The sequence below is a fragment of the Rattus norvegicus genome, chromosome 1 (genome assembly GCF_021556685.1).
Source record: "Rattus norvegicus strain SHRSP/BbbUtx chromosome 1, alternate assembly SHRSP_T2T, whole genome shotgun sequence".
NCBI classification, from domain to species: domain Eukaryota; kingdom Metazoa; phylum Chordata; class Mammalia; order Rodentia; family Muridae; genus Rattus; species Rattus norvegicus.
The window spans coordinates 138,894,672-138,902,745 of NC_141534.1; positions in this window are offsets into that span (position 1 = coordinate 138,894,672).

Consider the following 8,074-nt stretch of genomic DNA (forward strand, 5'->3'; position numbering starts at 1 on the left):
AGTGTCATAGCCTGGTGTCCCTAAAAATTCTGCTCAAACTTTCTTCTTATGTTCATTTCCTGGGCATTTGATCCGCCTGTGAGTCTACCATACTTATGCATTCTGCTCCCTTCTCCCTACCTGCCTCATCTACTGGGAGAAAAACATACAAAAACAGCTCACTGCTGGGTGTTGAGGTGAGTCTGTGATCAAGACACACATACGTGTGTGTGTGCGTGCACACACACACACACACACACACACACACACACACACACGGAGACATCCTACTAGTAGCATAGGAGAGAGGTGCTAAGTAAGACAGTTATAAATTCCAGAAAAGGGCTTCTACTGGAAGTTCTGTTAGTCACATACTCCAAGAAAAGAATGGCCTTGAGAGAAGCAGCAGGGTGGAAGAGAAGAGGTTAAAGGAATGAGGAGAAGCACATGCAGGAGGCTGGAAAGTGAGTGAGCTGAGAATCAAGAGTTGTCTGGTCTTCTGAAGGCCATACTTCTCATCATCCTTCCTAGTGCTCTGTGTTACTCACTATTTGGTCGGTAAGGTATCTTGGCTTGGTGAGAGCCCATTAAAGGAAGGGCTATGTGATTTATCAGCCCCATGTCTCATGGATTTAGACTGTGCCTACCGACTTAGTACCACATGCATTTACTGTCTGTGCCAAGTTGTGACACCAATGGATCCAGCTGTTCAAGATGAATGTGTCTCCAACTTCATTCTAAACCCAAAATCTTGCTAGGATGAAATGTTGGTTACCATTAGGTGAACACCACCAGGTTTCTCTGAACTGTCATCTCCTAAGAGGGATTTGCCCCCACAATAGAGTGAGCATTTTTGACTGTGAGTTCTATCCTTTGCCATTTCACTGACATTGAATGCTTCCCACTTCATTTATTAGCCCTGGAACAGATAAGACAATTAGGTTTTGCTATGAAGATTAAACAAATAGAGAAGTGAAGTCGCTCTGTACTCTTTGGCACGTACCCTTAAAATGACTGGACTGAATCTCTTAGATTCTCTCCTCCCCATTCCAAGCTCTTTCCTTTATAATCTATCCTAAAAGCCAAAGTGAGAGATGAATTTTAATACTGGTCCTCTTTCATTCTCATAAGGCTTCTTAATGAGTTCTTTTCGGCTATTGTTTATTTTTTTGAGATTGAGATTACACTACAGTTACATCATTGTCCTCTCCCCTTTCCTCCCTCCAAACCCTTCCGTATACCTAAACTTGATCTCTTTCAAATTGATGGCCTCTTTTAACATTAGCTGTTGTTGTATATATACATACACAGGTACATAAATACATACAAACATACACACACATAGAACATGTGTGTGAGTACTCCTAAATACATAAATATAACCTGTCCAGCCTGTGTAATGTTACTTGTATGTATGCATTGAGGGCTGACCCCTTGGCATTGGATAACCAATCAATTTGCTCTTTACTGGGGAAGTCTATTTCTCCCACTCAGCATCCCTTGGTTCTTTGTGTAGTGTCGAGGCCTCTGAGGCTTTGTGAGCCTCCATTCCACTTTAGCTATTGATGTTGTCCTTGTTCAGTTCATGTTTGGGCAGATTTTATAGGTGTGCTTTGACATTACTAGAAGGCACAGCAAACTCCCCGATTCTCCGATTCTGACAATCTTTCTGTACCCACTTCTGCAATGCTCCTGAGCCTCAGGTACCGGAGTGCATGGTAGGTGTGTCCACTGGGACTCGGTTTAACAGCTCTACATTTTGATTGGTTGATTTTCTGTAATGACCGCTTTAATTTGCAAAAAGAAAATTTCTTGGTGGGGGTGAGTAATATACTTATCTGTGAGGATAAGGACAATTATTCAGAATGTAATTGGGAATTAGTGCTGGTTTTGTAAAGTTGTGGTTGTAGGTTCTTCTCTAAGATCTATGACTTCACTAGCTCTGGGGAGTTGGCTAGATTTCTAGTATCAGGTAGAGTTTCCCTCTTGTTCAGTGGTCTTAAGTCCAATTAGAGAGCTTTGGTTGCCACCAAGATATGTGTGCCACTACTGCACCATGAGGGTTGCCATGCCATGCTGGGCATCATTGTCATTTCATAGCTGGATAGGAATTTTGTTTCCTTCCTTTAGAAGCTTGCACAACACCTCTGGTACCATGAAATTTAACTCTGAGAGGTGGCTTTCAGTTCAGTTCCAACTCCAGGGCCTCTGGGCCCAGTGTGTGAACTACATGGCATCTTTACTTTGCTGAGTTTTTGCTACTGTGCTTTTTCTATAAATTATTTACAGTCATTTCAGAGTATAGCTGGGGAAGCCGCATTTCTCATTCCCAAGTATAAGATGTCAATTGCTTGTTCCAGACTCCACATCTGGGAAGGTGCAGGCTGGAACTGGTATTCAGCAAGTGGACTTACATGGGCTCATAATAGTGGAGGATTATTTTCAGAAGTTCTATGATTCATTGTTAATGAGAGCCATTATGGAAAACTGACGGAAAACTCGTTACTTACGATTGTGTTTAGCATTTCGCTGCAATCTATCCAGAAATTAGCATCTCAATGCCCAGATATTAAGCCTCATCCACCACCTCTCTTTATAAAGAAAGTTTCATTGACATAGCTATATGCATTTGTGAAGTGGCTGATATCTGTCAGGGACTTTACAGAAACAATATTATCTAGTCAATCTAACGTTGTGATTAATTGGATGAAACCACGGCACTGGGGTTAATTGAGGTCCAATTTTAACTTTGCAAGAACAGCTGTGTGGAAGTGATGTAACCATTCTGAACTGTTTCCCTACTCATAAAATTGTGCCATATGCCTTAACAGTTGGTGGTCAGCAACCTTAAAAAAATTCAATGAACTAGAAACAAGACAATCAGTCCTACTATTCTGCAACTTTGTCCTCTTCATGGTTAGCAGGTCAGAAGTCATTCAAGGATTGACAAAGACACCAAAAGACTAAACTGCTCACTGTTTACTAAGTCCAGTGAATCATATCCAACCCAAGATTTTCTGATGCTAGAATACATGTCATTTCCAGATGCAAGTCAACAGGCACCTACCAGGGGCTCAGCTCTGTCTCCAGCTGATTGAAAGCTGAAATTTTCCCATGAACATAGAGAATAGGATAGGGAGGGTTATTTGCATGATACCAGAGAGGTTTTTTTTTTCTGTGTACATGCACTTGTGTGTAATTCAAGAGAGAGGAATTAGTATTAATTTGGAATGTACTATGAAAATATCAACACTATTTTAGCAGTAAAGAGACAGGGCTTATGCCAGAGTATGGTTAATATTCTCTCTAAATTTGGGGTGTATGAGTGACTGTATTGGCCAGGTGTGGACAGCAAGGACGAAAAAACCTAATAGACACAATTTATGGGAAGGCATATTTATTATATCTTGGTTCATGGTTTCAGTTCATCACAGAGAGCAGGTAGGGTAGGGTGACTGAATCAGTGGCAAGAGAAGCATAAGGTTAGAGGTGTTTGTATCACAGTGACTCAGAAAGTAGAGAGGACATGTAATGACCTCCTACAGCCACCCAACTCCTCCAATCCTCACACATAAGTGAAGCTCATACATGCTCCTGATAGTGTTCTGGTTTTGATGTTGCCAAGAATATCAACTTGTATGCAAAACCATGTCAACTCAATTTCCTCTGAAACCCGCTCATATTGAGGCCTGTGTGAGATTTCTAAAATACTTGCTTCCTCTCTGTTCTCCTCCACCCCAGCATACAATGCATAATGGCTGTCCTGGCCTATACTACTCATGTACATACTGCCAAGTATACACAGATACTCTTCATAGTGAAGCCCTACATTCCTACTCACACAGCTCCTGGAGGTTCACGGTTTTTGGTTCTTTCCATGTTATATGTCCACAAAGTACTTAAAGAAGCTGGAATATATTCCATTGTATTCTGTACCTCATTAAGATGTCTTCCTTAGAGGAATCATTGCAGACCATCATTGCTAGACCTTCCTTTCCTCCCCTTCACCAGCACTTGCCTAACTTTTCATGATTGACTTTTCCCTTTGTCCTTGTCTGCTATGACTGTGCATTTATAATTGACCTTTCATCTCACTGGCAATCATTTTGGACAGACTCGTTGTTATTCACACTCACATCACTGACTGTACCTACAGAACCTGAAATGGTATCCGCTAATAGGAGATGTTAATGGTTTGTTAATGACTAAGCAAAGGAATGTGAAGGAACAAATGCAGTGATGTCCTGCATCATTTTTTTTTTCTTTTGTAAAGCCTAGGCTTCGATACAAAAGCCTTTCCCCACCTGTCTTCCTTGGAAACTCTGATTCATGCATTATGGTCTCTCTTAATCAGCAACTCTGATGTAATGCCTCCCTTGGTTTTTAAAGTGAGGGAAAGATGTTTTACCTCTGCTGTCCTTGTGACTTGAGCTTTCAATGACTGCAACATATGTAAGCATTTAAAAAGAAAATGTTCCACACACAGCTTCTCAGAGCTTCAGCATGGAGACAGGTTTTGATGGGTCTGGCTAGAGATTTGTCTGTGCATTTGTAGGGCTTTGGGTAGATGGCTGATGGGGTGACCCATGTCCCTCCTCCCTCTAGAGGTTTGCACAGGGCCTCTAAGATGACAGATCAGGAAGAAAGGGTGACAAAGAAGGATATCTTCAAACAGATACCCTGGTCACAAGACACAATCTACTTAGCCAAGTTGTTTGGCAACCTTGGCCTCAATGACTTCGGCTCTTCTGCAAAAGAGACCTGGAGGGTGGAGGTATTCATCTCAGTCTATGTTAATGTTTGGTATAAAGAAAACTGTGGAAACTTACATCTTAAATCAACCCAGGCACTAGACTATTGTTTCCTTCCCACCCCTCCCCCATAGGAAGCCTGAAGATTACAAAAGAAACCTCACTGCAACTCTCTCCCTTTCTCTTTCTCTGCAAGTCAGGAGGTCTTTAATTTTAATTTCCTGTCACGTGTAGAAGGTACACCGAATAACTGGGGAGAAAAGATTTTGGATGTGCAAAGCTCCAGCTGAGCCAATGGAAAGACGTTTGAAGGGAGTTGAAAAAATAGGAGGCAGTTAGGGACATTAAATTGATAAACACACACACACACACACACACACACACACACACACACACAACGAAACCCCTTGATTGTTAAGACTAATTCTGATTAAATATATGGACCCCAAATTATTAATTTTTTTGTGATTGTTGGGCCTTAGTTATAAGTGGAGTTGAATGTTTTGGGGAGAATTTTAACCATTGTGTGACTCCTAAAGAGAATCCTTGGACACCCCTCCCGCATAACAGAGAAATACAGGCAAACCCACTCCCCCAATTCCTGTTTTTATATATCTTCATTTCTTACCTTCGTTAAAACAGTGTCATATTTTCCTGTATCAGAGAATGAACACTGGACACTGGATATTTCCCTGCAAAAATACAAACCACAAGGATATAGCCCCCAAACTGTCACTTTTTACTTTGCATCCATAGACAAGAGTGGCCACCATGTACTCTCTAAGCTCTGACAGCATATGATCTGGGACAATTGGCCAATTGAATAAGCCCCAATAATAGACAAGTTGTCATTCACCTACAAAGGGTAAAGAAAAAAAATAACACCGGCAGAGAGAGTGGGGAAAGCATCCCATGCTTTTTCTTGCTTTCTGTTCCCTGGGAGAGTCAGTGCAAGCACAAAGCCACGAAAACAATAGGCCCAGCTGCAAGGGCAGTAAGGCAATTTATTAGGGAGATGACATTTTTAATGAGAAACACTTGCAGGAGGAGAACAAAGGGCCTGTTTGGTCAGAAGGATGCTCTTGAGTCTCCTCTGAAGTGCATGAAAAAGTAATTTCGTTTTCGCATCATACTGCAAGCAGTGGAATTTCCTCACACCCCAGATGTTGTCCAGCACAGATGCTGAGCGAATGGAACAACCATCCATGAGTAGTTAAAAAAAGAAGAAGAAAAAAGGTAACTCGGGGGATTTTTATGAGTTTTGTGGCCAAGAAAATCATTAGCAAATAATGAGCTTAGGAAAGAAGGCCGAGGTTAGCAAGATGTGGCTGGACACACAAGACTGTTCACAACCGACTGAAGTTAAACGGAGAGCTCAGTTTTCAATGGAGAAAAATAGAAACCTGTGGGTGGAGCTGCGGTATTTGACTTCCTATTAGGCCTTCTGAAAACAATCTCGTGAATATTGTTTTGGTTGGATCCTAAAAATGATTAAGCACAATATGTTTACTCTTTAAAATGTGAAAATCAGAGATTATTCACTGGGACTAGTACTTCACACGCCTCCAGAAAAAGAACAGTTCCAACATTCTAGCCTACTTCCCCTGGGAGAGATATTCAGTGTATACTCAGTCAGCCTTGAACCTCCTCTCTCTCTCTCTCTCTCTCTCTCTCTCTCTCTCTCTCTCTCTCTCTCTCTCTCTCTTCCTCCCTCCCACTCCCTGTCCCTCTTCCTCTCTGTGTCTGTCTGTCTGCCTGTCTGTCTCCCTCTCTCTATTTCTTTACCTCTGTCTCTCTCTCTGTCTCTCTTCCCCTCTGTCTCTCACTCCCTCTTTCTCCCTCTCTCTGTCTGTGTCTCTGTTTCTCTCTCTCTCTCTCTCTCTGTCTCTCTCTCTCTGTGTCTGTCTCTCTCTCTGTGTCTGTCTCTCTCTCTGTCTCTGTCTCTCTGTCTCTCTGTCTCTGTCTCTCTCTCTCTCTCTCACACACACACACACACACATATCAATGGTGCATCTAGAGAATGAAGTATAGAAGGAAATGAAAGGAGGGAAGCTCAGCTCAGTTTACTTTCCTCTTGGAGCGGATATCAAGGGCTGTTATATTTCCTAGGAAGCCACTGAGAACTTTGCATGGGCTTTCTAAGCCAGTTTCCTTTACCTACTCAGGCAGCGGCCTGCCTATGTGGCTTGGAAGGGCCATGTTGCACCGTGTTCCGAGTCAGAATTCAAGAACTAACGGTGTTTGAAGAATCAAAGCAAAAGCAAGCCTCTGATCCGAGTTTCAGGATCTCACAGGTGCACCACCATCTGGGAAGGCTCCTGGCAGGCAGGACCAACAATGATATAGTATACAGAATGCAGAGCAACTACAGCAAAGATCATAGGAGAATCCAAAAGGATGATGCTACTATCTGTGAGCTAAGACGGACAGAAATCCTCTTAAGTCTTGCCAGGCTTCCGTGGAACAGTACTCACCAGCAACATTGTCAGAATCATCTCAGCCCTATCAGCATTCACCAAGCAAGTCAGTAGTGGCAGCTCAGAATATCCTGGAAGGCTTACTAATCCCCAAAGTGTACTGAGGCATGAGACCCTCAAAGCTCACAGAGATGAAGTAAAGTTGTCCCAGGTCACACAGGCAGATCACGGTGAGGAAGGTTCCCATAGCCCCATCAGCAGCCATCTTGGTCCTTCCCACTTGGTAACTGGTCCTTGCATAAATTTATGGACTCTGCTGGCATCTGTTGGGCCCAGCAAAGCAGAGATGTATAGTCTACTCTAAACACCCATGCAAGCCATATTTTTAACCTCACCAGAGTATGGTACCAAAGAACGGTTCCATCTAGCTCTGGAAATGATTTTAAATAAACATCTCAAAGGAAGTAAATCATCTTAAGAGATGTGTTAAGCAGATGGGAGATAAACAAAGTCAATGAAATTGAATCTATACTTGAATTAAGCCAGCAGTGGAGATGTGTGGAGGGGTCATCAGTCTAGGGCTGAGATCAAAGAGGACGATAGTGAGCCAAGGCTGATGTTCCTCACTCTCTTCTCTAGGACCCATTTTGCTGCCATTTTCTTATGCTGTCTCCTTACCTTGGCTCTGCTACACTCAGAAGATGACAAGGTCCAAGAGCAATTAAAATTTTTCACAGATCCTTACCCCCTTCCTCAGGAAAGACAGCATCTGAGTTGTCCCTGGCACCTGGTGCCTCTCAAAAGCAAATAACCACTCAGCTTGGCCTTGAGTCAACCAAGGACAGTAAAGCACAAAGGACAATCATGGCTGTTTATCTTAAAAATACCAAATCCTAATGAGAGTAAGGGTTTTTGAATTCAGGAAAT